The sequence below is a fragment of the Chiloscyllium plagiosum genome, unplaced genomic scaffold (assembly GCF_037043375.1).
Source record: "Chiloscyllium plagiosum isolate Xiang-an unplaced genomic scaffold, Cpla_swu_hap1 HiC_scaffold_21, whole genome shotgun sequence".
NCBI lineage: Eukaryota > Metazoa > Chordata > Chondrichthyes > Orectolobiformes > Hemiscylliidae > Chiloscyllium > Chiloscyllium plagiosum.
The window spans coordinates 86,586,667-86,613,161 of record NW_028270159.1 but is presented as its reverse complement, the minus strand read 5'-3'; positions in this window follow the sequence as shown (position 1 = coordinate 86,613,161).

Here is a 26,495-nt window from a genome sequence, read left to right as displayed (position 1 = left end):
CCCTCCCTTGCTGTGTGTGCGTGTCCCTCCCTCGCTGTGTGTGTGTCCCTCCCTCGCTGTATGTGTGTGCGTGTCCTCCTCTCGCTGTGTGTGCGTGTGTTCCTCCCTCACTGTGTGTGTGTGTGTGTCCCTCCCTCGCTGTGTGTGCATGTGTCCCCCCTCATTGGGTGTGCGCATGTCCCTCTCTTGCTGTGGGTTCGTGTCCCTCTCTCGCTGTGTGTGTCTGTAATTTTGTGCTTGCGCGTGTCCCTCCCTCGCAGTGTGTGGGTGTGTGTGTGTGTGTGTGTGTCCCTCCCCCGCAGTGCGTGTCCCTCCCTGGCTGTGTGTGTGTGTGCGTGTGTGTGTGTGTCCCTCCCTGGCTGTGTGTGTGTGTCCCTCCCTGGCTGTGTGTGTGTGTGTGTCCCTCCCTTGCTGTGAGTGTGTGTCCCTCCCTCGCTGTGTGCGTGTGTGTGTGTGTGTCCCTCCCTCCCTCACTGTGTGTGTGTTTCCCTCCCTCGCTGTGTGTGTGTGTGTGTCCCTCCCTCGCTGTGTGTGTGTGTGTGTGTGTGTCCCTCCCTGGCTGTGTGTGTGTGTGTCCCTCCCTCGCTGTGTGTGTGTCCCTCCCTCGCTGCGTGTGTGTGTGTGTCCCTCCCTCGCTGTGTGTGTCCCTCCCTCGCTGAGTATGTGTGTGTGTCCCTCCCGCGCTGCATGTGTGTGTGTGTCCCTCCCTCGCTCTGTGTGTGTCCCTCCCTCGCTGTGTGTGCGTGTCCCTCCCTCGCTGTGTGTGTGTTTCCCTCCCTCGCTGTGTGTGTGTGTGTGTGTCCCTCCCTCGCTATGTGAGTGTGTGTGTGTGTGTGTCCCTCCCTCCCTCACTGTGTGTGCACGTCCCTCCCTCGCTGTGTGTGCGTCTCCCTCCCTCGCTGTGTGTGCGTGTGTTCCTCCCTCGCTCTGTGTGTGTGTGTGTGTGTGTGTGTGTGTGTGTCCCTCCCTGGCTATGTGTGTGTGTATCTCTCCCTCACTGTGAGTGTGTGTGTCACTCACTCGCTGTGAGTGCGTGTGTCCCTCCCTCGCAGTGTGTGCGTGTCCCTCCCTCGCTGTGTGTGTGTCCCTCGCTCGCTCTGTGTGTGTGTGTGTGTGTGTGTCCCTCTCTCGCTGTGTGTGTGTGTCCCTCCCTTGCTGTGTGTGTGTGTGTCCCTCCCTCGCTGTGTGTGTGTGTGTGCCCCTCCCTCGCTGTGTGTGGCCCTCCCTGCATGTCCCCCCTTCTGGGTGTTCGTGTGTTTCCCTCCCTCGCTGTGTGCGTGTGCGTGTGTGTGTGTGTGTTTCCCTCCCTCACTGTGTGTGTCCCTCCCTGCCTGTGTGTGTGTGTGTGTCCCTCCCTCGCTGTGTGTGTGTCCCTCCCTCGCTGCGTGTGTGTGTGTCCCTCCCTCGCTGTGTGTGTCCCTCCCTCGCTGCGTATGTGTGTGTGTCCCTCCGTCGCTGTGTGTGTGTGTGTCCCTCCCTCGCTGTGTGTGTGTCCCTCCCTCACTGTGTGTGTGTGTCCCTCCCTCACTGTGTGTGTGTGTGTCCCTCCCTCACTGTGTGTGTGTGTGTCCCTCCCTCACTGTGTGCGTGTGTGTCCCTCCCTCGCTGTGTGAGTGTGTGTGTGTGTGTCACACCCTCCCTCGCTGTGTGTGCGTGCCCCTCAGTTTCTGTGTGTGTGTGCGTGTCCCTCCCTCGCTGTGTGTGCGTGTCCCTCCCTCGCTGTGTGTGTGTGTGTGTGTGTGTCCCTCCCTCCCTCACTGTGTGTGCGTGTCCCTCCCTCGCTGTGTGTGTCCCTCCCTGCCTATGTGTGTGTGTGTGTTCCTCCCTCGCTGTGTGTGTGTCCCTCCCTCGCTGCGTGTGTGTGTGTGTCCCTCCCTCGCTGTGTGTGTCCCTCCCTCGCTGCGTATGTGTGTGTGTCCCTCCCTCGCTGTGTGTGTGTGTCCCTCCCTCGCTGTGTGTGTGTCCCTCCCTCACTGTGTGTGTGTCCCTCCCTCACTGTGTGTGTGTGTGTCCCTCCCACACTGTGTGTGTGTGTGTGTCCCTCCCTCACTGTGTGCGTGTGTGTCCTTCCCTCGCTGTGTGAGTGTGTGTGTGTGTGTGTCCCTCCCTCCCTCGCTGTGTGTGCGTGCCCCTCCCTTTCTGTGTGTGTGTGCGTGTCCCTCCCTCGCTGTGTTTGCGTGTCCCTCCCTCGCTGTGTGAGTGTGTGTGTGTGTCCCTCCCTCCCTCATTGTGTGTGCGTGTCCCTCCCTCGCTGTGTGTGCGTCTCCCTTCTCGCTGTGTGTGCGTGTGTTCCTCCCTCGCTATGTGTGTGTGTATCTCTCCCTCGCTGTGAGTGTGTGTGTCCCTCCCTCACTTTGTTTGTTTGTGCGTGTCCCTCCCTGGCTGTGTGCGCGTGTCCCTCCCGCGCTGTGTGTATGTGTGTCCCTCCCTCGCTGTGTGTGAATGTGTCCCTCCCTCGCTGTGTGTGCGTGTCCCTCCCTCACTGTGTTTGTGTGTGTCCCTCCCTCGCTGTGTGAGTGCATGTCCCTCCCTCGCTGTGTGTGCATGTACCCCCTTCTGGGTGTGCGTGCGTGTCCCTCCCGCGCTGTGTGTGCGTGTCCCTCCCTCACTGTGTGTGTGTGTGTGTGTGTGTGTGTGCGTGTCCCTCCCTCGCTGTGTGTGCGTGTCCCTCCCTCGCTGTGTGTGCATGTCCCTCCCTTGCTGTGAGTGTGTGTCCCTCCCTCGCTGTGTGCGTGTGCGTGTGTGTGTGTGTGTTTCCCTCCCTCACTGTGTGCGTGTGTGTGTGTTTCCCTCTCTCACTGTGTATGTGTGTGTGTGTCTCCCTCGCTGTGTGAGTGTGTGTGTGTGTGTCCCTCCCTCCCTCATTGCGTGTGCGTGTCCCTCCCTCGCTGTGTGTGCGTCTCCCTCCCTCGCTGTGTGAGCGTGTGTTCCTCCCTCGCTATGTGTGTGTGTATCTCTCCCTCGCTGTGAGTGTGTGTGTCCCTCCCTCACTGTGTTTGATTAGATTACTTACAGTGTGGAAACAGGCCCTTCGGCCCAACCCACACCAACCCGCCGAAGCGCAACCCACCCATACATTTACCCCTTACCTAACACTACGGGCAATTTAGCATGGCGAATTCACCTGACCCCTGCACATTTTTGGACTGTGGGAGGAAACCGGAGCACCCGGAGGAAACCCACGCAGACACGGGGAGAACGTGCAAACTTCACACAGTCAGTCGCCTGAGGCGGGAATTGAACCCGGGTCTCTGGCGCTGTGAGGCAGTAGTGCTAACCACTGTGCCACCGTGCCACCGTGCGTGTCCCTCCCTGGCTGTGTGTGAGTGACCCTCTCTCACTGTGTGTGTGTGTGTGTGTGTCCCTCGCTGTGTGTGTGTGTCCCTCCCTCACTGTGTTTGTGTGTGCGTGTCCCTCCCTGGCTGTGTGTGTGTCCCTCCCTCGCTGTGCGTGTGTGTGTCCCTTGCTGTGTGTGTGTGTGTCTCTCCCTCGCTGTGTGTGCGTGTCCCTCTCTTGCTGTGTGTGCGTGTCCCTCCCTCACTGTGTTTGTGTGTGTCCCTCCCTCGCTGTGTGAGTGCATGTCCCTCCCTCGCTGTGTGTGTGTGTGTGTGTGTGTCCCTCCCTCGCTGTGTGTGTGTGTCCCTCCCTCGCTGTGTGTGCGTGTCCCTCCCTTGCTGTGTGTGTGCGTGTCCCTCGCTCGCTGTGTGTGTGTGTGTGTGTGTGTGTCCCTCCCTCGCTGTGTGTGTGTGTCCCTCCCTTGCTGTGTGTGTGTGTGTGTCCCTCCCTCGCTGTGTGTGTGCCCCTCCCTCGCTGTGTGTGTCCCTCCCTGCATGTCCCCCCTTCTGGGTGTTCGTGTGTGTCCCTCCCTCGCTGTGTGCGTGTGCGTGTGTGTGTGTGTGTTTCCCTCCCTCACTGTGTGTGTCCCTCCCTGCCTATGTGTGTGTGTGTGTCCCTCCCTCGCTGTGTGTGTGTCCCTCCCTCGCTGCGTGTGTGTGTGTGTCCCTCCCTCGCTGTGTGTGTCCCTCCCTCGCTGCGTATGTGTGTGTGTCCCTCCGTCGCTGTGTGTGTGTGTGTCCCTCCCTCGCTGTGTGTGTGTCCCTCCCTCACTGTGTGTGTGTGTCCCTCCCTCACTGTGTGTGTGTGTGTCCCTCCCTCACTGTGTGTGTGTGTGTGTCCCTCCCTCAATGTGTGCGTGTGTGTCCCTCCCTCGCTGTGTGAGTGTGTGTGTGTGTCACACCCTCCCTCGCTGTGTGTGCGTGCCCCTCAGTTTCTGTGTGTGTGTGCGTGTCCCTCCCTCGCTGTGTGTGCGTGTCCCTCTCTCGCTGTGTGTGTGTGTGTGTGTGTGTGTCCCTCCCTCCCTCACTGTGTGTGCGTGTCCCTCCCTCGCTGTGTGTGTCCCTCCCTGTCTATGTGTGTGTGTGTGTTCCTCCCTCGCTGTGTGTGTGTCCCTCCCTTGCTGCGTGTGTGTGTGTGTCCCTCCCTCGCTGTGTGTGTGTGTCCCTCCCTCACTGTGTGTGTGTGTCCCTCCCTCACTGTGTGTGTGTGTGTCCCTCCCACACTGTGTGTGTGTGTGTCCCTCCCTCACTGTGTGCGTGTGTGTCCCTCCCTCGCTGTGTGAGTGTGTGTGTGTGTGTCCCTCCCTCCCTCGCTGTGTGTGCGTGCCCCTCCCTTTCTGTGTGTGTGTGCGTGTCCCTCCCTCGCTGTGTGTGCGTGTCCCTCCCTCGCTGTGTGTGTGTGTGTGTGTCCCTCCCTCGCTGTGTGTGCGTGTCCCTCCGGCGCTGTGTGAGTGTGTGTGTGTCCCTCCCTCCCTCGCTGTGTGTGCGTGTCCCTCCCTCGCTGTGTGTGTTTGCGTGTCCCTCCCTCGCTGTGTGAGTGCGTGTCCCTCACTCACTGTGTGTGTGTGTGTGTGTTCCTCCCTCTCTCTGTGTGTGTGTGTATCTCTCCCTCGCTGTGAGTGTGTGTGTCCCTCCCTCGCTGTGTGCGTGTCCCTCCCTCGCTGTGTGTGTGTGCGTGTCCCTCGCTCGCTGTGTGTGTGTGTGTCCCTCCCTCACTGTGTGTGTGTGCACGTGTCCCTCCCTCGCTGTGTGTGCGTGTCCCTCCCTCGCTGTTTGTGCGTGTCCCTCCCTCGCAGTGTTTGTGTGTGTCCCTCCCTCGCTGTGTGAGTGCATGTCTCTCACTCTTGCAGTGTGTGTGTGTCCCTCCCTCGCTGTATGTGTGTGTGTCCCTCCCTCGCTGTGTGTGTGCGTGTCCCTCCCTTGCTGTGTGTGCATGTCCCACCTTCTGGGTGTGCGTGTGTCCCCCTCCCTCACTGTGTGTCCCCCTCCCTCGCTCTGTGTGTGTGTGTATGTGTGTGCGTGTGTCCTTCTCTCGTTGAGTTTATGTGTGTCCCTCCCTCGCTGTGTGTGTGTGTATGTGTGTCCCTCCCTCTCTCTGTGTGTGTGTGTCCCTCCCTCGCTGTGTGTGTGTGTGTGTGTCGCTCCCTCGCTGTGTGTGTGTGTGTGTGCGTGTCCCTCCCTCGCTGTGTGTGCATGTCCCTCCCTCGCTGAGTTTGTGTGTGTCTGTCCCTCGCTGTGTGTGTGTGCGTGACCCTCCCTCGGTGTGTGTGTGTGTGTGTGTGTCCCTCCCTCGCTGTGAGTGTGTGTGTCTCTCCCTCGCTGTGAGTGTGTGTGTCCCTCCTTTGCTGTGAGTGTGTGTCCCTCCCTCGCTGTGTGCCTGTGTGTGTGTGTGTGTTTCCCTCCCTCGCAGTGTATGTGTGTGTGTGTGTGTGTGTGTCCCTCCCTCGCTGTGTGAGTGTGTGTGTGTGTGTGTGTCCCTCCCTCCCTCACTGTGTGTGCGTGTCCCTCCCTCGCTGTGAGTGCGTCTCACTCCCTCGCTGTGTGTGCGTGTGTGTATGTGTATGTGTGTGTGTGTCCTTCCCTGGCTATGTGTGTTTGTATCTCTCCCTTGCTGTGTGTGTGTGTGCCCCTCCCTCACTGTGTTTGTGTGTGCGTGTCCCTCCCTGGCTGTGTTTGCGTGTCCCTCCCTGGCTGTGTGTGTGTGTGTGTGTGTGACCCTCCCTGGCTGTGTGTGTGTGCGTGTCCCTCCCTCGCTGTGTGTGTGTGTCCCTCCCTCGCTGTGTGTGTGTCCCTCCCTCGCTGTGTGTGTGCGTGTCCCTCTCTCGCTGTGTGCGTGTCCCTCCCTCGCTGTGTGTGTGTGTCCCTCCCTCGCTGTGTGTGTGTCCCTCCCTCACTGTGTGTGTGTGCGTGTCCCCCTCTCGCTGTGTGTGCGTGTCCCCCCTCATTGGGTGTGCGCATGTCCCTCTCTTGCTCTGTATGTGTGTTTGTGTTTGTGTGTGTCCCTCCCTCACTGTGTGTGCATGTGCCTTCCTGGCTGTGGTTTCGTGTCCCTCTCTCGCTGTGTGTGTCTGTAATTTTGTGCTTGCGCGTGTCCCTCCCTCGCAGTGTGTGTGTGTGTGTGTGTGTATGTGTCCCTCCCTGGCTATGTGTGTGTGTGTGTGTGTCCCTCCCTGGCTGAGTGTGTGTGTGTCCCTCCCTCGCTGTGTGTGTGTGTGTGTGTCCCTCCCTCGCTGTGTGTGTGTGTGTGTGTCCCTCCCTCACTGTGTGTGTGTGTGTGTGTCCCTCCCTCGCTGTGTGTGTGTGTGTGTGTGTCCTTCTCTCGTTGAGTTTGTGTGTGTCCCTCCCTCGCTGTGTGTGTGTCCCTCCCTCGCTGTGTGTGTGTATGTGTGTCCCTCCCTCGCTATTTGTGTGTGTGTCGCTCCCTCGCTGTGTGTGTGTGTGTGTCCCTCCCTCGCTATGTGTGTGTGTGTCGCTCCCTCGCTGTGTGTGTGTGTGTGTGTGTCCCTCCCTCGCTGTGTGTGCATGTCCCTCACTCGCTGAGTTTGTGTGTGTCCCTCCCTCGCTGTGTGTGTGTATGTGTGTCCCTCCCTCGCTATTTGTGTGTGTGTCCCTCCCTCGCTGTGTGTGTGTGTGTGTCCCTCCCTCGCTATGTGTGTGTGTGTCGCTCCCTCGCTGTGTGTGTGTGTGTGTGTGTGTGTGTGTGTCCCTCCCTCGCTGTGTGTGCATGTCCCTCACTCGCTGAGTTTGTGTGTGTCTCTCCCTCGCTGTGTGTGTGTGCCCCTCCTTCGCTGTGTGTGTGTGTGTGTGTCCCTCCCTCGCTGTTTGTGTGTGTATGTCCCTCCCTCGCTGTGTGTGTGTCCCTCCCTCGCTGTGTGTGTGTGTGTCCCTCCCTCGCTGTGTGTGTGTCCCTCCCTCGCTGTGTGTGAGTGTGTCCCTCCCTCGCTGTGTGTGTGTGTGTCCCTCACTCGCTGTGTCTGTGTCCCTCCCTCGCTGTGTGTGTGTGTCCCTCCCTCGCTGTGTGTGTGTGTGTCCTTCCCTCAGTGTGTGTGTGTCCCTCCCTCACTGTGTGTGTGTGTGTCCCTCCCTCAGTGTGTGTGTGTCCCTCCCTCGCTGCGTGTATGTGTGTCCCTCTCTCGCTGTGTGTGTGTGTGTGTGTGTCCCTCCCTCAGTGTGTGTGTGTCCATCCCTCACTGTGTGTGTGTGTCCCTCCCTCACTGTGTGTGTGTGTGTCCCTCTCTCGTTGTGTGTGTGTGTCCCTCTCTCACTGTGTGTGTGTGTCCCTCCCTCGTTGAGTTTGTGTGTGTCCCTCCCTCGTTGTGTGTGTGTGTGTGTCCCTCCATCGCTGTGTGTGAGCGTGTCCCTCCCTCGCTGTGTGTGTGTGTCCCTCCCTCGCTGTGTGTGTGTGTGTCCTTCCCTCAGTGTGTGTGTGTCCCTCCCTCACTGTGTGTGTGTGTGTCCCTCCCTCAGTGTGTGTGTGTCCCTCCCTCGCTGCGTGTATGTGTGTCCCTCCCTCGCTGTGTGTGTGTGTGTGTGTGTCCCTCCCTCAGTGTGTGTGTCCATCCCTCACTGTGTGTGTGTGTCCCTCCCTCACTGTGTGTGTGTGTGTCCCTCTCTCGTTGTGTGTGTGTGTCCCTCTCTCACTGTGTGTGTGTGTCCCTCCCTCGTTGAGTTTGTGTGTGTCCCTCCCTCGTTGTGTGTGTGTGTGTGTCCCTCCATCGCTGTGTGTGAGCGTGTCCCTCCCTCGCTGTGTGTGTGCATGGCCCCACTCGCTGCGTGTGCACGTGGCCCTCCCTCGCTGTGTGTGCATGTGTCGCCCCTCATTGGGTGTGCGCATGTCCCTCTCTTGCTCTGTATGTGTGTTTGTGTTCGTGTGTGTCCCTCCCTCACTGTGTGTGCATGTCCCTTCCTGGCTGTGGGTTAAAGTCCCTCTCTCGCTGTGTGTGTCTGTAATTTTGTGCTTGCGCATGTCCCTCCCTCGCTGTGTGTCCGTGTCTGCCTCTTGCTGTGAGTATGTGTCCCTCTTGCAGTGTATGTGAGTGTCCTTCTCTCGCTCTTTGTGTGTGTGTGTGTGTGTCCCTCCCTTGCTCTTTATGTATATCCCTCTCACTGTGTGTGTTCATCTCCCCTTGCTATGTGAGTGCATGACCCCCTTGCTGTGTGTGTGTGTCCCTCTCTCGCTGTGTGTGTGTCCCTCCCTCACTGTGTGTGTATCCCTCCCTGGCTGTGTGTGTGTGTGTGTCCCTCCCTCGTTGTGTTTTTGTGTGTCCCTCCCTCGTTGTGTTTGTGTGTGTCCCTCCCTACCTCGTGTGTGTGTCCCTCCCTCATTGTGTGAGTGCATGTCTCTTTTCACTCTTGCAGTGTGTGCGTGTCCCCCTCACTGTGTGTGAGCGTGTCCCTCCCTCGCTGTGTGATCATGTTCCTCCCTCGCTGTGTGTGTGAGCGTGTTCCTCCCTCGCTGTGTGAGCATGTTCCTCCCTCGCTGTGTGTGTGCGTGTCCCTCCCTTGCTGTGTGTGCGTGTCCCTCCCGCGCTGTGTGTAGCGTGTCCCTCCGTCGCTGTGTGTGAGCATGTCCCTCCCTCGCTGTGTGTGAGCGTGTCCCTCCCTCGCTGTGTGTGCATGTGTCCCCCCTCATTGGGTGTGCGCATGTCCCTCTCTTGCTCTGTATGTGTGTTTGTGTTTGTGTGTGTCCCTCCCTCACTGTGTGTGCATGTCCCTTTCTGGCTGTGGGTTCGTGTCCCCCTCTCGCTGTGTGTGTCTGTAATTTTGTGCTTGCGCGTGTCCCTCCCTCGCTGTGTGTGCGTGTCTCCCTCTTGCTGTGAGTATGTGTCGCTCTTGCAGTGTATGTGAGTGTCCTTCTCTCGCTCTGTGTGTGTGTGTGTGTGTGTCGGTGTCCCTCACTTGCTCTTTGTGTATATCCCCCTCACTGTGTTCATCTCCCCTTGCTATGTGAGTTCATGACCCCCTTGCTGTGTGAGCGTGTCCCTCCCTTGCTGTGTGTGAGCGTGTCCTTCCCTCGCTGTGTGTGTGAATGTGTCCTTCCCTCGCTGTATGTGTGTGTGTGTGTGTGTGTGTCTCTCTCCTTTGCTTTATGTGTGTGTGTGTGTGTGTGTGTGTGTGCGCGCGCGCGTGTGTGTGGTCCCACCCTCGCTGTCTGTATGTGTGCGTGTCCCTCCCTCACTGTGTATGTGTGAGTTTCCCCCCTTGCTCTGTGTGTGCATGTCCCTCCCTCACTGTGTGTGTGTGTGTGTGTCCCCTCTCGCTTTCTGAGCACATGTCCCACCCTCGCTGTGTCTGCGTGTCTCAACCTCGCTGTGTGTGTGTGTGTCCCACCCTCGCTGTGTGTGTGTCCCTCCCTCGCTGTGTGTGTGCGTGTCCCACCCTCGCTGTGTGTGTGTGTGTGCCCCTCTTGCTGTGAGTGCGTGTGCCCCTCTTGCGGTGTGAGTGTATCCTCCCCTCGCTCTGTATGTGTGTATGCGTATCACTCACTCACTGTGTGACTGTGTGTCCCTCCCTCGCTGTGTGAGTATGTGTGTGTGTGTGTGCATGTCCCTCTCTCACTGTGTGCGCGTCGCTCTTGATGTGTGTGTCCCTCATGGTGTGTGTGTGTCCCTCCCTCGCTGTGTGTTTGTGTGCGTCTCTCCCTGGCTATGTGTGTGTGTGTGTTTCTCCCTCGCTGTGTGTGTGTGCGTCCCTCCCTCGCTGTGTGTGTGTGTGTCCCTCCCTCGCTGTGTGTGTGTGTCTCCCTCGCTGTGTGTGTGTGTGTGTCTCCCTTGCTGTGTGTCCCTCCCTTGCTGTGTGTGCGTGTCCCTCCCTCGCTGTGTGTGCGTGTCCCTGCCTCGTTGTGTTTGTGTGTGGCCCTCCCTCGTGGTGTTTGTGTGTGTGTGTCCCTCCCTCGCTGTGTGTGTGTGTCCCTCGCTGTGTATGTGTCAGTTCCCCCCCCACCGTGTGTGTGTGTATGTGTGTCCGTCCCTCTTGCTGTGCGTGTGTGAGTGCATGTCCCCCCTTGCTGTGTGCGCGTGTCCCTCCCATGCTGTGTGTGCATGTCCTTCTCTCTCTTGCTCTATGTGTGTGTGTGTGCGTGCATGTCCCTCCCTCGCTGTGTGTGTGTCCCTCCCTCACTGTGTGTGTGTCCCCCTCTCGCTGTGTGTGTGTGTCCCTCCCTCGCTGTGTGTGCATGTGTCCCCCCTCATTGGGTGTGCGCGTGTCCCTCTCTTGCTCTGTATGTGTGTTTGTGTTTGTGTGTGTCCCTCCCTCACTGTGTGTGCATGTCCCTTCCTGGCTGTGGGTACGTGAGCCTCTCTCGCTGTGTGTGTCTGTAATATTTTGCTTGCGCGTGTCCCTCCCTCGCAGTGTGTGTGTGTGTGTGTGTGTGTATGTGTCCCTCCCTCGCAGTGTGTGTGTGTGTGTGTGTGTCCCTCCCTGGCTATGCGTGTGTGTGTGTGTCCCTCTCTCGCTGTGTGTGTGTGTCCCTCCCTCGCTGTGTGTGTGTGTGTGTGTGTGTGTCCCTCCCTCGCTGTGTGTGTGTCCCTCCCTCACTGTGTGTGTATCCCTCCCTCGCTGTGTGTGTGTGTGTCCCTCCCTCGTTGTGTTTGTGTGTATCCCTCCCTCGTTGTGTTTGTGTGTGTCCCTCCCTACCTCGTGTGTGTGTCCCTCCCTCACTGTGTGAGTGCATGTCTCTTTTCACTAATGCAGTGTGTGCGTGTCCCCCTCACTGTGTGTGAGCGTGTCCCTCCCTCGCTGTGTGAGCATGTTCCTCCCTCGCTGTGTGTGTGCGTGTCCCTCCCTCGCTGTGTGAGCATGTTCCTCCCTCGCTGTGTGTGTGCGTGTCCCTCCCTTGCTGTGTGTGCGAGTCCCTCCCTTGCTGTGTGTGCGTGTCCCTCCCGCGCTGTGTGTAGCGTGTCCCTCCGTCGCTGTGTGTGAGCTTGTCCCTCCCTCGCTGTGTGTGAGCGTGACCCTCCCTCGCTGTGTGTGCGCGTGGCCCTCCCTCGCTGTGTGTGCATGTGTCCCCCCTCATTGGGTGTGCGCATGTCCCTCTCTTGCTCTGTATGTGTGTTTGTGTTTGTGTGTGTCCCTCCCTCACTGTGTGTGCATGTCCCTTACTGGCTGTGGGTTCGTATCCCCCTCTTGCTGTGTGTGTCTGTAATTTTGTGCTTGCGCGTGTCCCTCCCTCGCAGTGTGTGGGTGTGTGTGTGTGTGTATGTGTCCCTCCCTCGCAGTGTGTGTGTGTGTGTGTGTGTGTGTGTCCCTCTCTCGCTGTGTGTGTGTGTGTCCCTCCCTCGGTGTGTGTGTGTGTGTGTGTGTGTGTGTGTCCCTCCCTCGCTGTGTGTGTGTGTCCCTCCCTCGCTGTGTGTGTGTGTGTGTCCCTCCCTCGCTGTGTGTGTGTGTGTGTGCGTGTGTCCCTCCCTTGCTGTGTGTGTGTGTCCCTCCCTCGCTGTGTGTGTGTGTGTGTGTCTCCCTCGCTGTGTGTGTGTGTCCCTCCCTCGCTGTGTGTGTGTGTGTCCCTCCCTCGCTGTGTGTGTGTGTGTGTGTGTGTATGCGTCCATCCCTCGCTGTGTGTGTGTCCTTCCCTCGCTGTGTGTGTGTGTGTCCCTCCCTCGCTGTGTGTGTGTGTGTGTGTGTCCCTCCCTCGCTGTGTGTGTGTCTCCCTCCCTCGCTGTGTGTGTGTGTGTCCCTCCCTCGCTGCGTGTGTGTGTGTGTGTGTCCTTCCCTCGCTGTGTGTGTCCCCATCCCTCGCTGTGTGTGTCCCTCCCTTGCTGGGTGTGTGTGTGTCCCTCCCTCACTGTGTGTGAGTGTCCCTCCCTCACTGTGTGTGTGTCCCTCCCTCACTCTGTGTGTGTGTCCCTCCCTCGCTGTGTGTGTGTGTGTCCCTCCCTCGATGTGTGTTTGTGTGTCCCTCCCTCGCTGTGTGTGTGTGTCCCTCCCTCGCTGTGTGTGTGTGTCCCTCCCTCGCTGTGTGTGTGTGTGTGTCCCTCCCTCGCTGTGTGTGTGTGTCCCTCCCTCGCTGTGTGTGTGTCCCTCCCTCGCTGTGTGTGTGTGTCCCTCCCTCGCTGTGTGTGTGTATGTGTGTCCCTCCCTCAGTGTGTGTCTCTCCCTCGCTGTGTGTGTGTGTCCCTCCCTCACTCTGTGCGTGTGTGTGTCCCTCCCTCAGTGTGTGTGTGTGTCTCCCTCGCTGCGTGTGTGTGTGTCCCTCCCTCGCTGTATGTGTGTCCCTCCCTCAGTGTGTGTGTGTCCCTCCCTCACTGTGTTTGTGTGTCCCTCCCTCACTGTGTGTGTGTGTGTCCCTCTCTCGCTGTGTGTGTGTGTCCCTCTCTCACTGTGTGTGTGTGTGTCCCTCCCTCGTTGAGTTTGTGTGTGTCCCTCCCTCGTTGTGTGTGTGTGCGTGTCCCTCCGTCGCTGTGTGTGAGCGTGTCCCTCCCTCGCTGTGTGTGTGCATGGCCCCACTCGCTGCGTGTGCACTTGGCACTCCCTCGCTGTGTGTGCATGTGTCCCCCCTCATTGGGTGTGCCTATGTCCCTCTCTTGCTCTGTATGTGTGTTTGTGTTTGTGTGTGTCCCTCCCTCACTGTGTGTGCATGTCCCTTCCTGGCTGTGGGTTCATGTCCCTCTCTCGCTGTGTGTGTCTGTTATTTTGTGCTCGCGCATGTCCCTCCCTCGCTGTGTGTCCGTGTCTGCCTCTTGCTGTGAGTATGTGTCCCTCTTGCAGTGTATGTGAGTTTCCTTCGCTCTGTGTGTGTGTGTGTGTGTGTGTGTTTGTGTGTGTGTCCCTCCCTTGCTCTTTGTGTATATCCCTCTCACTGTGTGTGTTCATCTCCCCTTGCTGTGTGAGTGCATGAGCCCCTTGCTGTGTGTGTGTGTCCCTCCCTCTCTGTGTGTGTGTCCCTCCCTCACAGTGTGTGTCTCCCTCCCTCGCTGTGTGTGTGTGTGTCCCTCCCTCGTTGTGTTTGTGTGTGTCCCTCCCTCGTTGTGTTTGTGTGTGTCCCTCCCTCGTGTGTGTGTCCCTCCCTCACTGTATGAGTGCATGTCTCTTTTCACTCTTGCAGTGTGTGCGTGTCCCCCTCACTGTGTGTGAGCGTGTCCCTCCCTCGCTGTGTGAGCATGTTCCTCCCTCGCTGTGTGTGAGCGTGTCCTTCCCTCACTGTGTGTGTGAATGTGTGTGTGTCCCCTCTCGCTTTCTGTGCACATGTCCCACCCTCGCTGTGTCTGCGTGTCTCAACCTCGCTGTGTGTGTGTGTGTGTCCCACCCTCGCTGTGTGTGTGTCGCTCCCTCGCTGTGTGTGTGCGTGTCCCACCCTCGCTGTGTGTGTGTGTGCCCCTCTTGCTGTGAGTGCGTGTGCCCCTCTTGCGGTGTGAGTGTATCCTCCCCTCGCTCTGTATGTGTGTATGCGTATCACTCTCTCACTGTGTGTCTGTGTGTCCCTCCCTCGCTGTGTGAGTATGTGTGTGTGTGTGTGCATGTCCCTCTCTCACTGTGTGCGCGTCGCTCTTGATGTGTGTGTCCCTTATGGTGTGTGTGTGTCCCTCCCTCGCTGTGTGTGTGTGTGCGTCTCTCCCTGGCTATGTGTGTGTGCGTCCCTCCCTCGCTGTGTGTGTGTGTGTCTCCCTCCCTCGCTGTGTGTGTGTGTGTGTGTGTGTCTCCCTCGCAGTGTGTGTGTGTGTGTGTGTGTGTGTGTGTGTGTCTCCCTTGCTGTGTATCCCTCCCTTGCTGTGTGTGCGTGTCCCCTCCCTCGCTGTGTGTGCGTGTCCCTGCCTCGTTGTGTGTGTGTGTGGCCCTCCCATGCTGTGTGTGCATGTCCTTCTCTCCCTTGCTCTATGTGTGTGTGTGTGCGTGCATGTCCCTCCCTCGCTGTGTGCGCGAGTTCCCCTCTTGCTCTGAGTATGTGTCCCTCTTGATGTGTATGTGATTGTCCTTCCCTCGCTGCGCGTGTGTGCGTGTCACTCCCACACTGTGTTTGTGTGTCCCTCCCTTGCTGTGTGTAGTGTCTATGTGTGCGTGTCCCTCCCTTGCTTTGTGCGTGTGTGTGCGCGCCTCTTGCTGTGTGTGCGCGTGTCACTCCGTCGCTCTGTGAGTGTGTGTCCGTTCCTTGTATGTGTGTCCCTCCCTTGCTCTTTGTGCATATCCCCACCATTGTGTGTCTGCATTGCCCCTCGCTGTGTGAGTGCCTGTCCCCCCTTGCTGTGTGTGCGTGTGCCCCTCCCTCGCCATGTCTGTGCGTGTCCCCTCTCAGTGTGTGCGTGCACCCTCTCAATTTCTGTGCATATGCCCTCCCACTCGCCGTGTGTCTGCTTGTCCATCCTTCCCTGTGTGTGTGCGTGTCCCTCCCTTGCTGTTTATATGCATGTCCCTCTCTCGCTCTGTGTGTTTGTGTATATCCCTCTCTCGCTGTGTGTGTGTGCATGTCCTTCCCTCCCTGGTTGTGTGTGCCCTCCATCGCTGTGTGTTTGCATGTCCTTCCCTCCGTGTGTGTGTCTGTGTCCCTCCCTTGCTGTGTGTGCATGTCCCTCCCTGGCTGTGTGTGTGCGTGTCCCACTCTCACTGTGTGTGTCTGTGTTTGTGTGCTTGCGCATGCGCGTGTCCTTCCCTCGCTGTGTGTGTGTGTGTGTGTATGCGTGTCACTTCCTCACTGTGCCTGTGTGTCCCTCCCACGCTGTGTGAGTGTATGTGTGTCCCTCCCTCGCTGGTTGTCTGCGTGTATTCCTCTCACTGTGTGTGTGTGCATGTCCTTCCCTTGCTGTGTGTCTGCGGGTATCTCCCTTACTGTGTGTGTGTATGAGCACATGTCCTTCCCTCGCTGTGTGTCTGGGTGTATCCCCCTCACTGTGTGTGTGTGTGTGTGCACACGTCTTTCCCTCGCTGTGTGTCTGCGTGTATCTCCCTCACTGTGTGTGTGTGTGCGTGCCCTTCCCTCGCTGTGTGTCTGCAGGTATCTCCCTCACTGTGTGTGTTTGCTTGTCGCTCCTTTGCTGTGTGTGTGTGTGTGTCCAATATTTGCACCATCAGTGGATTGGCCATCATAAATTGACTGTAGTATTCAGGAATGTGTGTTTTAAATAAGTTCACCACGAGAAATGCAGGGTTTAATGTACAGGTAGAGGGGTGGGTCTGGGTCAGATGCTCTCCAGAGGAATGGACTGGTTGGGCCGAATGGCCTGGTTACACACGATGGCGATTCTATTCAGGTTATTGTCCAGCCCTGTCAACCATCCCCGTCTCCTACACCTGGCCTGATCCCCAATATTTTCCTTAACACTGTCATCTCCTCCAGACTCTAAAACACCCCTTGCCTATGTAACCTTCTCCAGTCCTTGCAAAGATCGATATGTCTGTCACCTCTTCCTCCTTTTCGAACCCCCCCTATAACTATTACCATTTGGTACAGCACTCCCAATCATTGTTCCCTCTTGAAACTCCCATAAACATTTGTATCTCTGAAAGCTCACCTGGACTGTCTCAATTTCCCTTTGACAGTTACGTGCTGAGACCTGCTCTATATCAGTGAAGTAATTAAGTCTTGGCAACACTCACTGTTATAATCTCCCTCCAGCTTTACAGCACTGAGGATCTGTAAAAACTCTTTTCAACCTGACAGCCATCTCTGTGTCTGTAATCTCCTCCACTCCCCATAATACATTCTCTCTGAGCTCCTCTGTAGTTCACTAAACACTCCCTAACACTGTCTGTGTAACCTTCACCAAAAACACAACCTTCCCTATCTGTGTAAATCCCTACACCAGTCCCTGTCCCTCTCAGCTCCGTCTAACAATACAACCCTCCATGTCTGTGTATTCACCTTCAGTCCCTACTCACCTCCCTCTCTGTGTAACCTTCTCCATGCATTTTTGCTTCAGTCTCTTCAACTGTCCCTGTCAGTGTAACCTCTTCCAGACGCGAATATCCTCCTCTTTTTGACTTACTCAGACCACACAACCCTCACTATCTATAACCTATTCCTGTCTGAGAACCCTACCTCTGCAAATTGTTCCAACTCTTCAACTCTCCATAAGCTCCTGCAGCTCTTACATCCCTCCCTATCTACCAAATCTCTTCCAGTCCCTAAACAGCAACAGTCTGTGGAGACCCGACCTCCATCCCTATCAGTGTAATCCTCTCAGGTCCCTGCAGTATTCCTGATCTGTCGAACTCACTCCATGCCTGTGCCTCTCCCAATCCAGTCCCTACAAAACACACTATTTATTTAACACCCTCCTGTCACTATCACCCCCATGTCAATGTAAGCTCCTCCTGTGTCTCCACCATCTACCCATCTTCATAACCTTGTCCAGCTCTTACACCACTATCTGTTTAAACGCCACCCTCCCCTACAACTTCCTCCTGATTGTGCTATGCTCCCTTATCTGTGAAACTGTTTCTGACCAAAATTGATATCCCAGTCTCTGAAAAGAAATCCAGATTCCACAGCCTCCATAATCCCTAGAACAGCCTTCCTATGTCTATAAACATCTTCAGCCACGACTACCCTGCATATCTCTGTTTGTTCTTCCAGTCAATACAAACATCTTTATCTCTGTAATCTGCTCAGCTCCCTAAAACACTCCCTATCTGTGATCCAGCCCTGGCCTACAAACATCCTTATTCCTGTAAACTTCTCTATCCCTCCCAACATTCCCAACTCCATGAACCCTTGTCAGCCCTACAGCTCTCCACATTCCTGTACCCTCCTGTGGGTCTATGGTCCTCCTTCCCTATGAAACCACCTCCTATCCCCATATCCCTCCCAATCTGGGTCCTCTGCTCCAGATCAGACCATTGCTGTCTCCACTCTTGACAACTTTTCCCATTTGTGTAACCTCGTTCAGACCCCATACTCTCCAGCTTCCTGAATCCTCTTCCTGCATTGCAACCAAAACCACATGTTTCTGTAATATCCACCAGTGCTTACACCCTTCCCAACTCAGTAACCACTTGCAGCCCTAACAAAACACCTAAACTGAGAAACCTCTCATTTCCCTACAATCCTCCCTCTCTCCCTCCTCAAATGCCTTCACCACCATGAAACCTCACAAATCCTGAAGCCTCCTTTTGGCACTGCAACCCTCCTAATGTCTGCAAAATCCCCCAGTCCTGATATCCTTCTCTATCTCTGTAACCCCCACCACCCTCCAGTGCCCTTCTGGGGAACATGGCAGAGGAGGGAAAATTTGTAAAGTCCGAGCCATGTTACGGAGGTAGAATTCTGGGAATTACAGATTTAGTCTAATGTCTGTGGTGTGTAGATTATTGGCGAGGACTCTAAAGACAGGATTTATGACTACTTGGAAAGCCATATTAAATTAGCCACAGTCAGTATGGGTTTGTGAGGGGTCAGGTCATGCCTCAGAAACCTTATTGAATTATTTGAGGATATGGCAGAATATGTTGATGGCTCATTCAGAAAAGAAAGGTGATTGGGATACAGGGAAATCTATCTGTCTGGATACAGGAATGGATGGCCGAGAGAAGACAGAGGGTGGCAGCAGATGGACAGTATTGAGCCTGGAGCTCAGTGACCAGTGGTGTTCTGTAACAATCGGCTCTGGGACTCTGCTGTCTGTGATTTTTATAAATGTCTTGGATGTGGATGTTGGAGAGTGGGTTAGTAAGTTTGCCAATCACCTGAAGGTTAGTGCAGTGGTGGGGAATGTGGAGGGCTGTTGTAGGTTGCAATGGGACATTGACAGGACGCAGAGCTGGGCCGGAAGTGGCAGATGGAGTCCAATCTGGAAAAGTGTGAAGTGATTCATTCTGGAAGGTCGAATTTGAATACAGAATACAGGGTGAAAGGCAGAATACTTGGCAGTGTGGAACTAAAGAGATCATGGGGTCCGTGTCCATAGATCCCTCAAAATTGCCACGCACGTTGGTAGGGTTGTTAAAAAGGCATATGTTGTGTTGGCTTTCCTTAGCAAGGGGATTGACTGTAAGAGCCGTGAGGTTTTACTGCATCTTTATAGCAACCTGGTGAGACCACACGTGGAATATTGTGTTCACTTCTGGTCCCCTGTTTACAGGAAGGATGTGCAAGTTTTAGAGAGCGTACACAGGAGATTTACCAGGATGCTGCCTGGAATGGAGGGCAGTTCTTACGAAGAAAGGTTAAGGGAGCTAAGACTTTTTTCATTGGAGTGAAGAAGGGGGCGGGGCGACTTTGGGGAGGTGAACAAGATGATGCAAGGCACAGAGTGATTGGAGGATGGATAAGAGGATAGAGAATGGTAGGTGGTTGGATGGACTGCCAATGGTGGAGGTAAAATTAGACACATCTGGGACATTTAATAGACTCTTTGACAGACACATGAATAATAGTAAAATGAAGGGTATGTAGTTTACTTTGATCTTACAGTTGGATAAAAGGTTGACATGACATCATGGCCAAAGGGTCTTGGGCTGAACTGTTCTGCGTTCTGTGTTCTGTATGGTAAACTGGGTAATAAGCTCAGATCAGTGTAAAAGGATATGGCATTCAGGAGGAGCTAGTGAACTGGATACAAAATTTGCTTGATGGTCGGAGACAGAGGGTGATGGGAGACATGTTGTTTTTCTGACTGAAGGCATGTGACCAGCGGTGTAGTGAGCCCACTGTTGTTTGTCATTTGGATACATGGTTTGGTTGGGAATATTGGTTTCCTGGTAAGTAAGGTTTTTGAGTGACACTGAAATTGGTGGTAAAGTGGACAGTGAAGAAGGTTATCTGTGATACAACAGGATGAACAGTACTGCTGGGATAGTGGGCTGAAGAATAGAAGATGGAGTTTAATTAGATAAAGGTGAGGTGTTCCATTTTTGCTGAAACAAACCAGGGTGGGACCTGTACAGTTAATGTTCGGGCCCTGGGTAGTGTTGTCAGTCAGAGACCCGGGGATGCAGGGACACAGTTCTTTGAATATGGTGTCACAGGTAGACAGGCTGGTGAAGCAGGCGTTTGGGATGGTTATCTTCATTGGGGAGAGCATTAAGAGTAATAGTTGGGATGTCATGTTGTGGCTGTAAAAGACATTGGTGGGGCCACCATTAAAACATTGTTGATCAGGAGGAAGAAGTTATCTAGTTCACTAACCTCCTTTAGGGAAGGACATCAAATATTCTAACCTGGTCTGGCTGACATGTGACTCCAGACCCACAGCAATATGGCTGACTCTGAGCTGCCCTCTGGGTAATTAACAGTGGGGTCCAAGAACGTTGTTCCAGGCAGTGACACCCACATCCCATGAATGAATATATAAAAATACCTATGTCCCTCCGTACCTCTGCAAACCCCTCCAGCTGGAACAATCCGTCCTGGCTTTGTAACACCCTGACCACTCTCTGTAACACTCTCACCATCTCCAGCCCCTTCACCTCTCCCTGTTCCTATCGTGCCAATGAACCCTGACCGTGGCTCCCCTTCCCACAGCCCTCCACCTGGGAGCAGACCCATTGCAATCCATTAACATTTACTCCTAAAACACACTCTCACTTCAGGATTTTAAGTACTTTTTGGTGATCTTCTCAGCCTCCTAATCTAGTATGATTCCTTTTGTCCTGAGTGAGGGATCAGTGGGAATTTCTTCCTGAGGTTTTTACTGTTTCAATCGAATGTCCTTTTGTTGAGTATTTTGCATTGTCTCTTCAAATGATTTCCACTGTTCATTTACAGGCACATATTTCAGTCTGTTTAGCCTATTTACCTTGGTCAGTTTTCCGCTCAAACTCATGTCATTGGCTATTTTTGTTTCTAGTTGTAGCTTGTCCTTTCTGTGATTCACTTTAAAACTTCATATTTCTTTAAACTGCACTTTATCACAATTTCCCGAAGGATCTCTGGAGGTGACATTACTCATTCACTAAGTTTCATTACACGGTCGTTCTGCGATAGTTATGTCCCTTAACAGTTGCACAATGTGTTTTTCAAAGAAAGAAAAACTTAACTCCACTTCCAATATCAATGCTGCCTGTGTGATTGTCCCAGATTATACAAATATTGAAGTTTTCCAAAATTATCACAATGCCCTTGTTAAAAAATTCCAATGTGTTCCTGGCTAATGCAGTGATGAGCAATGAAATGCTGTTCGGAGGCTAAAACTGTTCTGCTGCTTGTGTCCTTGGCAAGTAGTAGCCAGAATTTACATTCAGACTGACTCTACTTCATGATCTAAGGCCAAATGCTTTCTCTGTAATGCCTTTGTTAACCATTATTGTTAGCGTTGCCCATTTTGCCTGAGTTTGCACAAGATTACGAACCACTGAATATTTCTGTTCACCCTACATCCATGTCTCCCTGGTGTCTAAATCTCTTTTATCTCTGTGTCACAAATCCATCTACCGTATTGCAGCAACGTTGTCCATTCAAAAAAAAACATAATATACTCTCTACCACAATTTTCTGTCACAAATCTATTTGCTGATGTACAGTTTTAGTTAAACTCTGTCCCATCCTGTTCCTTTCTGCTTGTCTTCAGCCACATTCCCATGCTGTTCCATTGCTTCACCTTTTCCCTTTGGATTTGGAAAGCTCCTTTCACCTGCATCCTCTATGTCAGTTTAATGCCCTGTCCATAAGCCTAGGGACATGATTGGCCAGGACACTGGTCCCAGCACAGTTCCAGGGGGACCATCCTAATAGATTTTTTTAAAAATCAGGTGTGGGATGTGGGTGTCACTGGCTGACCAGCCTTTCTTGCCCAGTCCTAGAAGCCCTTGAACTGAGTAATTTGCTCGGCCATTTCAGAGGGTAATCGAGAGGCAAACACTTTGCTGTGGGTATGTCGTGCAGACCACGTGAGGATGGGCAGATGTCCTTCTCGAAAGGACAAGTGTTTGGATTTGTTGTACATCAGTAATGGTTTCATACTTATTTGTGGATTGTTAATTATTATTTTTAAAATTATTGATTACATATGTCTCCTTTTCAGATGGCGGGATTCAATCCTGTCTCCCCTGAACATTAGCTGAGGTTTTGGATACATTCTCTCGCAATAATACCACGAGGCCATCACTTCACCTGCTCACTGGGTGCTCATCCCTGAGCACTGATACCAGTGCATCATGAAGCTAAACCCATTCTTCCGACACAACTGTGTGATCCTGACATCTTCCAGCAATCTGGGACTATTACTTATTATCACTCCATTTTCCAGATCTGTGGGATTCAGTTCCATTCTCCATGTGTAACCCTCACTGCACCTGTTTAACTTCCCATTCTGTCTATTTCTCTGTCTCCTGTAGGTACTCAGGAAGGTCCTCACTCAATAACCTTTCCAGCTGCTGGGTGGATCGTCCATCACCACATTGAACACAGTTGGTCTGCCAGAGAGAGACAAAGGGAAAGGAGATCTAGAGCCTTCAATAAATCCTGGAGTGAATTAAGGTCACCCACAGTGCACAGAGCAAAGAACAATGAGAGGGCTCCAAACATCTGTCAACACAACATGACATAGGTACAGTGCTGGAGGGGAGCACAGTACACACACACCCCAGGCTCAATCACCACCCCAATGTAAGTTCTGTTATATTAAAACTCACTGCAATACAACAGTGTATCTATGGCATGTCTTGTGGTCCAGTGTCTTCAATAATTTTTAATTCCTATAACAGATCCTATCGCTGTAACCTCCTCCCTTCCCGATAGTCCCTCCACATATTTGAAATGTACTGCATTCCAGACTACTATCCCTATCCCTGTCACTTGGTTCAGCGTCTAAAACATGCCTTATCTCGGTAGTCCCCTCCTCCAATAAGGTAAAAACAAGGACTGCAGATGCTGGAAACCAGAGTCTAGATTAGAGTGGTGCTGGAAAAACACGGCAGGTCAGGCAGCATCCGAGGAGCAGGAAAATCGATGTTTTGGGCAAAATCCCTTCATCAGGAACAGAGACCGGGAACCTGCAGAGTGGGGAGATAAATGAGAGAGGGGTGGGGATGGAGAGAAAGTAGCATAGAGTACAATAGGTGAATGGGGTGGGTATGGGGGTGATAGGTCAGAGAGGAAGGTGGAATGGATAGGTGGGAAGGGAGATAGGCCATTAGGACAGGTCATGAGGGCGGTGCTGAGCTGGAAGGCTGGAGGTGGAGTGAGATGGGGGAAGGGGAAATGAGGAAACGGGTGAAGTCCACATTGATGCCCTGGGGTTGAAGTGTCCCGAGGTGGAAGGTGAGGCGTTCTTCCTCCAGGCGTTGGTTGGTGAGGAAGTGGCGGTGGAGGAAGCCCAGGACCTCCATGTCCTCGGCAGAGTGGGAGGGGGAGTTGAAATGTTGGGTCACAGGGCGGTGCGGTTGATTGGTGCGGGTGTACCAGAGATGTTCCCCTAAAGTGCTCTGCTAGGAAGAGTCCAGTCTCCCCAATGTAGAGGAGACCGCATCGGGAGCAACGGATACAATAAATGATATTGGTGGATGTGCAGGTAAAACTTTGGATGTGGAAGGCTCCTTTGGGGCCTTGGATGGTGGTGAGGGGGGAGGTGTGGGCGCAGGTTTTGCAATTCCTGCAATGGCAGGAGAAGGTGCCAGGAAGGGAGGGTGGGTTTTTGGGGGGCGTGGAACTGACCAGGTAGTCACGGTGGGGATGGTCTATGCGGAAAGTGGAGAGGGGTGGGGAGGGAAATATATCCCTGGTGGTGGGGTCCGTTTGGAGGTAGTGGAAATGGCGGCGGATAATTTGGTTTATGCGAAGGTTGGTAGAGTGAAAGGTGAGCACCAGGGGCGTTCTGTCCTTGTTACGGTTGGAGGGGTGGGGTTTGAAGGCGGAGGTGCAGGATGTGGACGAGATGCATTGGAGGGCATCTTTTACCACGTGGGAAGGGAAATTCCGATCTCTAAAGAAGGAGGCTATCTGGTGTGTTCTGTGGTGGAACTGGCCCACCTGGGAGTAGGTACGACGGAGGCGGAGGAATTGAGAATAGGGATTGGGAATTTTGCAGGCGGTAGGGTGGGAAGATGTGTAATCTAGGTAGCTGTGGGAGTCGGTAGGTTTGTAAAAAATGTCAGTGTCATGTCGGTTGTCATTAATGGGGATGGAGAGGTCCAAGAAGGGGAGGGAGGTGTCTGAGATGGACCAGGTAAATTCAGGGTGGAATGTGTTGGTGAAGTTGATGAATTGCTCAAACTCCTCGAGGGAGCACGAGGTGGTGCGAATGCAGTCATCAGTGTTGCGGAGGAAGCCGTGAGGAGTGGTGCCAATGTAACTACAGAAGATGGACTGTTCTACGTAGCCAACAAAGAGACAGGCATAGCTGGGGCCCATACAGGTACTCATGGCTACCCCTTTGATCTGGAGGAAGTGGGAGGATTTGAAGAAAAAATTGTTAAGGGTGAGGACAAGTTCAGCCAAACGAATGAGAGTATCGGTGGAAGGGTACTGTTGTGGATGTTGGGAGGGGAAGAAACGGGGGCTTGGAGGCCCTGGTCATGGTGGATGGAGGTGTAGAGGGATTGGATATCCATTGTGAAGATGAGGCGTTGGGGGCCAGGGAAACGCAAGTATTGGAGAAGTGGAGGGTGTGAGTGGTGTCTCGAACGAATGTGGGTAGTTCCTGGACTAGGGGATAGGATAATGTCGAGGTAGGTAGACATGGGTTCGGTGGGGTAGGAGCATGCTGAGACAATGGGTCGGCCAGGGTGGTCAGGCTTGTGGATCTTTGGAAGGAGGTAGAACCGGGCAGTGGGGGATCCCGGACAATGAGGTTGGAAGCTGTGGGTGGGAGATCTCCTCCTGAGGTGATGAGGTTCTGTATGCTCTGGGAGATGAAGGTTTGATGATGGGAGATGGGTCATGGTAGAGGGGGTGGCAGGAGGAGGTGTCTTCGAGTTGGCATCATGGTTTTAGCAGTGTAGAGGTCAGTGTACCAGACTACCACTGCACCCCCTTTATAGGCTGGTTTGATGGTGAGGTCGGTATTGGAGCAGAGGAAGTGGAGGGCTGCGCGTTGTGAGGGTGAGAGGTTGGAGTGGGGGAAGGGGGTTGATAGGTGGAGGCGGTTAATGTCTCGGTGGAAGTTGGAAATGAAGAAATCGAAGGCAGGTAATAGGCCAGCGCGGGGTGTCCAGGTGGATGGAGTGTATTGGAGGCAAAGGGGTCCTCAGAAAATAGGCGGGAGTCTTCATTGTAAAAGTAAGCTCTGAGGCGGAGGTTGTGGAAGAAGTGTTCGTTGTCACGGCGTGTATTAAATTCATTGATATATGGACGGAGGGGGATAAAGGTGAGGCCTTTGCTGAGGACTGATCATTCGTCCTCAGTGAGGGGGAGGTCAGGGGGAATGGTGAAATCTCGGCAGGACTGGGAGCTGGGACGAGGCGTAGGTGTGGAGCTGGGGGAGGCGACGGAGCCTGTAACTGGAGTGGGTGTGGTGTTAGGGGGAATGGGGATGGAGTCATGAGCAGGGGCGGTGTTCCCCTCGGGGTTCTGGGGGCGGGGATGGTGACGGTGGGACCTGGGGGGTGTCAGCAGAATGCAGGTGAGTGGCATTGATGGGGGCGGAAGTGGTGGCAAACACGGCAGTGGGGGGGGGGCGTGGAAATCACTGAGTGTGTGACATCAGCGATGATGTGAGGGGCGGAAGTGATGTCACTTGTGGTGTATGAGGAATTGTGAGGGGCGGAAATGGCATTTACTTTATTTTCACCAATAATTTCCTGTCACAAATCTGTTTGACAATGTCGTATTTTAATTAAACTCAGTCCCTTACTGTTTCTTTCTTTTGGTCTTCATCCACATCTCCATGGTGTTCCAATATATCATCCTTTCTCTTTGGACTTGGGAATTTCCATTCACGTCAGACCTGTCCCCCTCCTCATCTGTGTCCGTTTATAGCACACTGCATAATCTGGTACCAGAGGAGCCTGTCCCAATACAATAGCTCCGTCCTCTCTGAGTACTGGTAGCAGTGCTCACTGGTCAGAACCACTTCTGATGATACCATTGTGTGATCCTGATACATTCCTCCCCTCTGCTGATATCACTCTCTCTCTCCATGTGATATCCCTCACTGTGTGGGTCTAATTGCTGTCTCTGTCAGTGTCTCTCGCTCTTGCAACTACTCCAGATCCTGAACCAACAGCATTCTCCACTCCAGAGGGAAGCAACTGCACAGACCATGGATGGAGACTGGGAATTTCCAGATCTCTGTGGGACTCAGTGACATTCTCCATGTGTAACCTTCATTGCATTAGTCTAATTTCCCATTTTGTCTTCTTCTCTGTCTCCTGTAGGTATTCCTGATGTCCCTGGCTCAGCAGAATTCCCAATTCCTGTCTCATCCATCACCACATTGAAGACAGTTGGTCAGTCAGAGAGAGATGGAGAGTGAGATCTGGAGTATTCAGTCAATCCTGCAGCCGGTAAGATCATTCACAGTAAACAGCACAAGGAGGAGTTAGTGGACTTTAATTCAGACCCTGAGGGCATGATGTAGGAACAATGCTGGGCAAGGAACATGAGAAAATTCTCAGGCTTCATTATCACCATCTTATCTGTAAATTCATCTGTTCCACAGAACCCTCCCTATGTCTGTCAGTTTCTCCATTGTCCGTTTCATCGAGACCACTTCCCCTATCTCTATCAGCCCCTACAATCCTGCTTATCCCTGTAAGCTCCTCATGTCAGTAAAACTCTCCAAGTTTCTGCCTTTGCCTTTAATCCCGGGTTCTGTCACATCTCTCCTTAACTGAAGAAAAGCAACTCTTCATTTCCTTAAGCCATCCTGGTCAGTGTAGTCCTTTCCAGACCTGAAAAACCTCCCTGTCTTTGTGACTTTTTTGAACTCCTATTACCTTCATGATCTCTGTAACCTTCCCGTCACGACAACAAAAAAGCTCTGTACCTTAGTAACCTCCTCCAGCTGTTAGACTCCTCCTTGTCTCTGGGCACAAAGCAGAGTGACCCTGCTTCTCTCATAAATTAGTTTCTGCATTTCTAATGATGACTATGAACTCTTCCTGTCTCGAAAACGCAGTCAGTCACTGTAAACTCTGCTGGTCCCGATTGATGTAATTTCCTTCGGTACCTACAAACCTTTATACCTTTAACCTCCTCCAGACGCGACCACACAGTTTATTTCTCTAACCTCTTTGAATGATAGAGTCATAGAGGTGAACAGCACAGAAACAGATCCTTCGGTCCAACCCGTCCATGCCAACTAGATACCCCAACCCAATCTAGTCCCACCTGCCAGCACCCGGCCCATATTCCTCCAA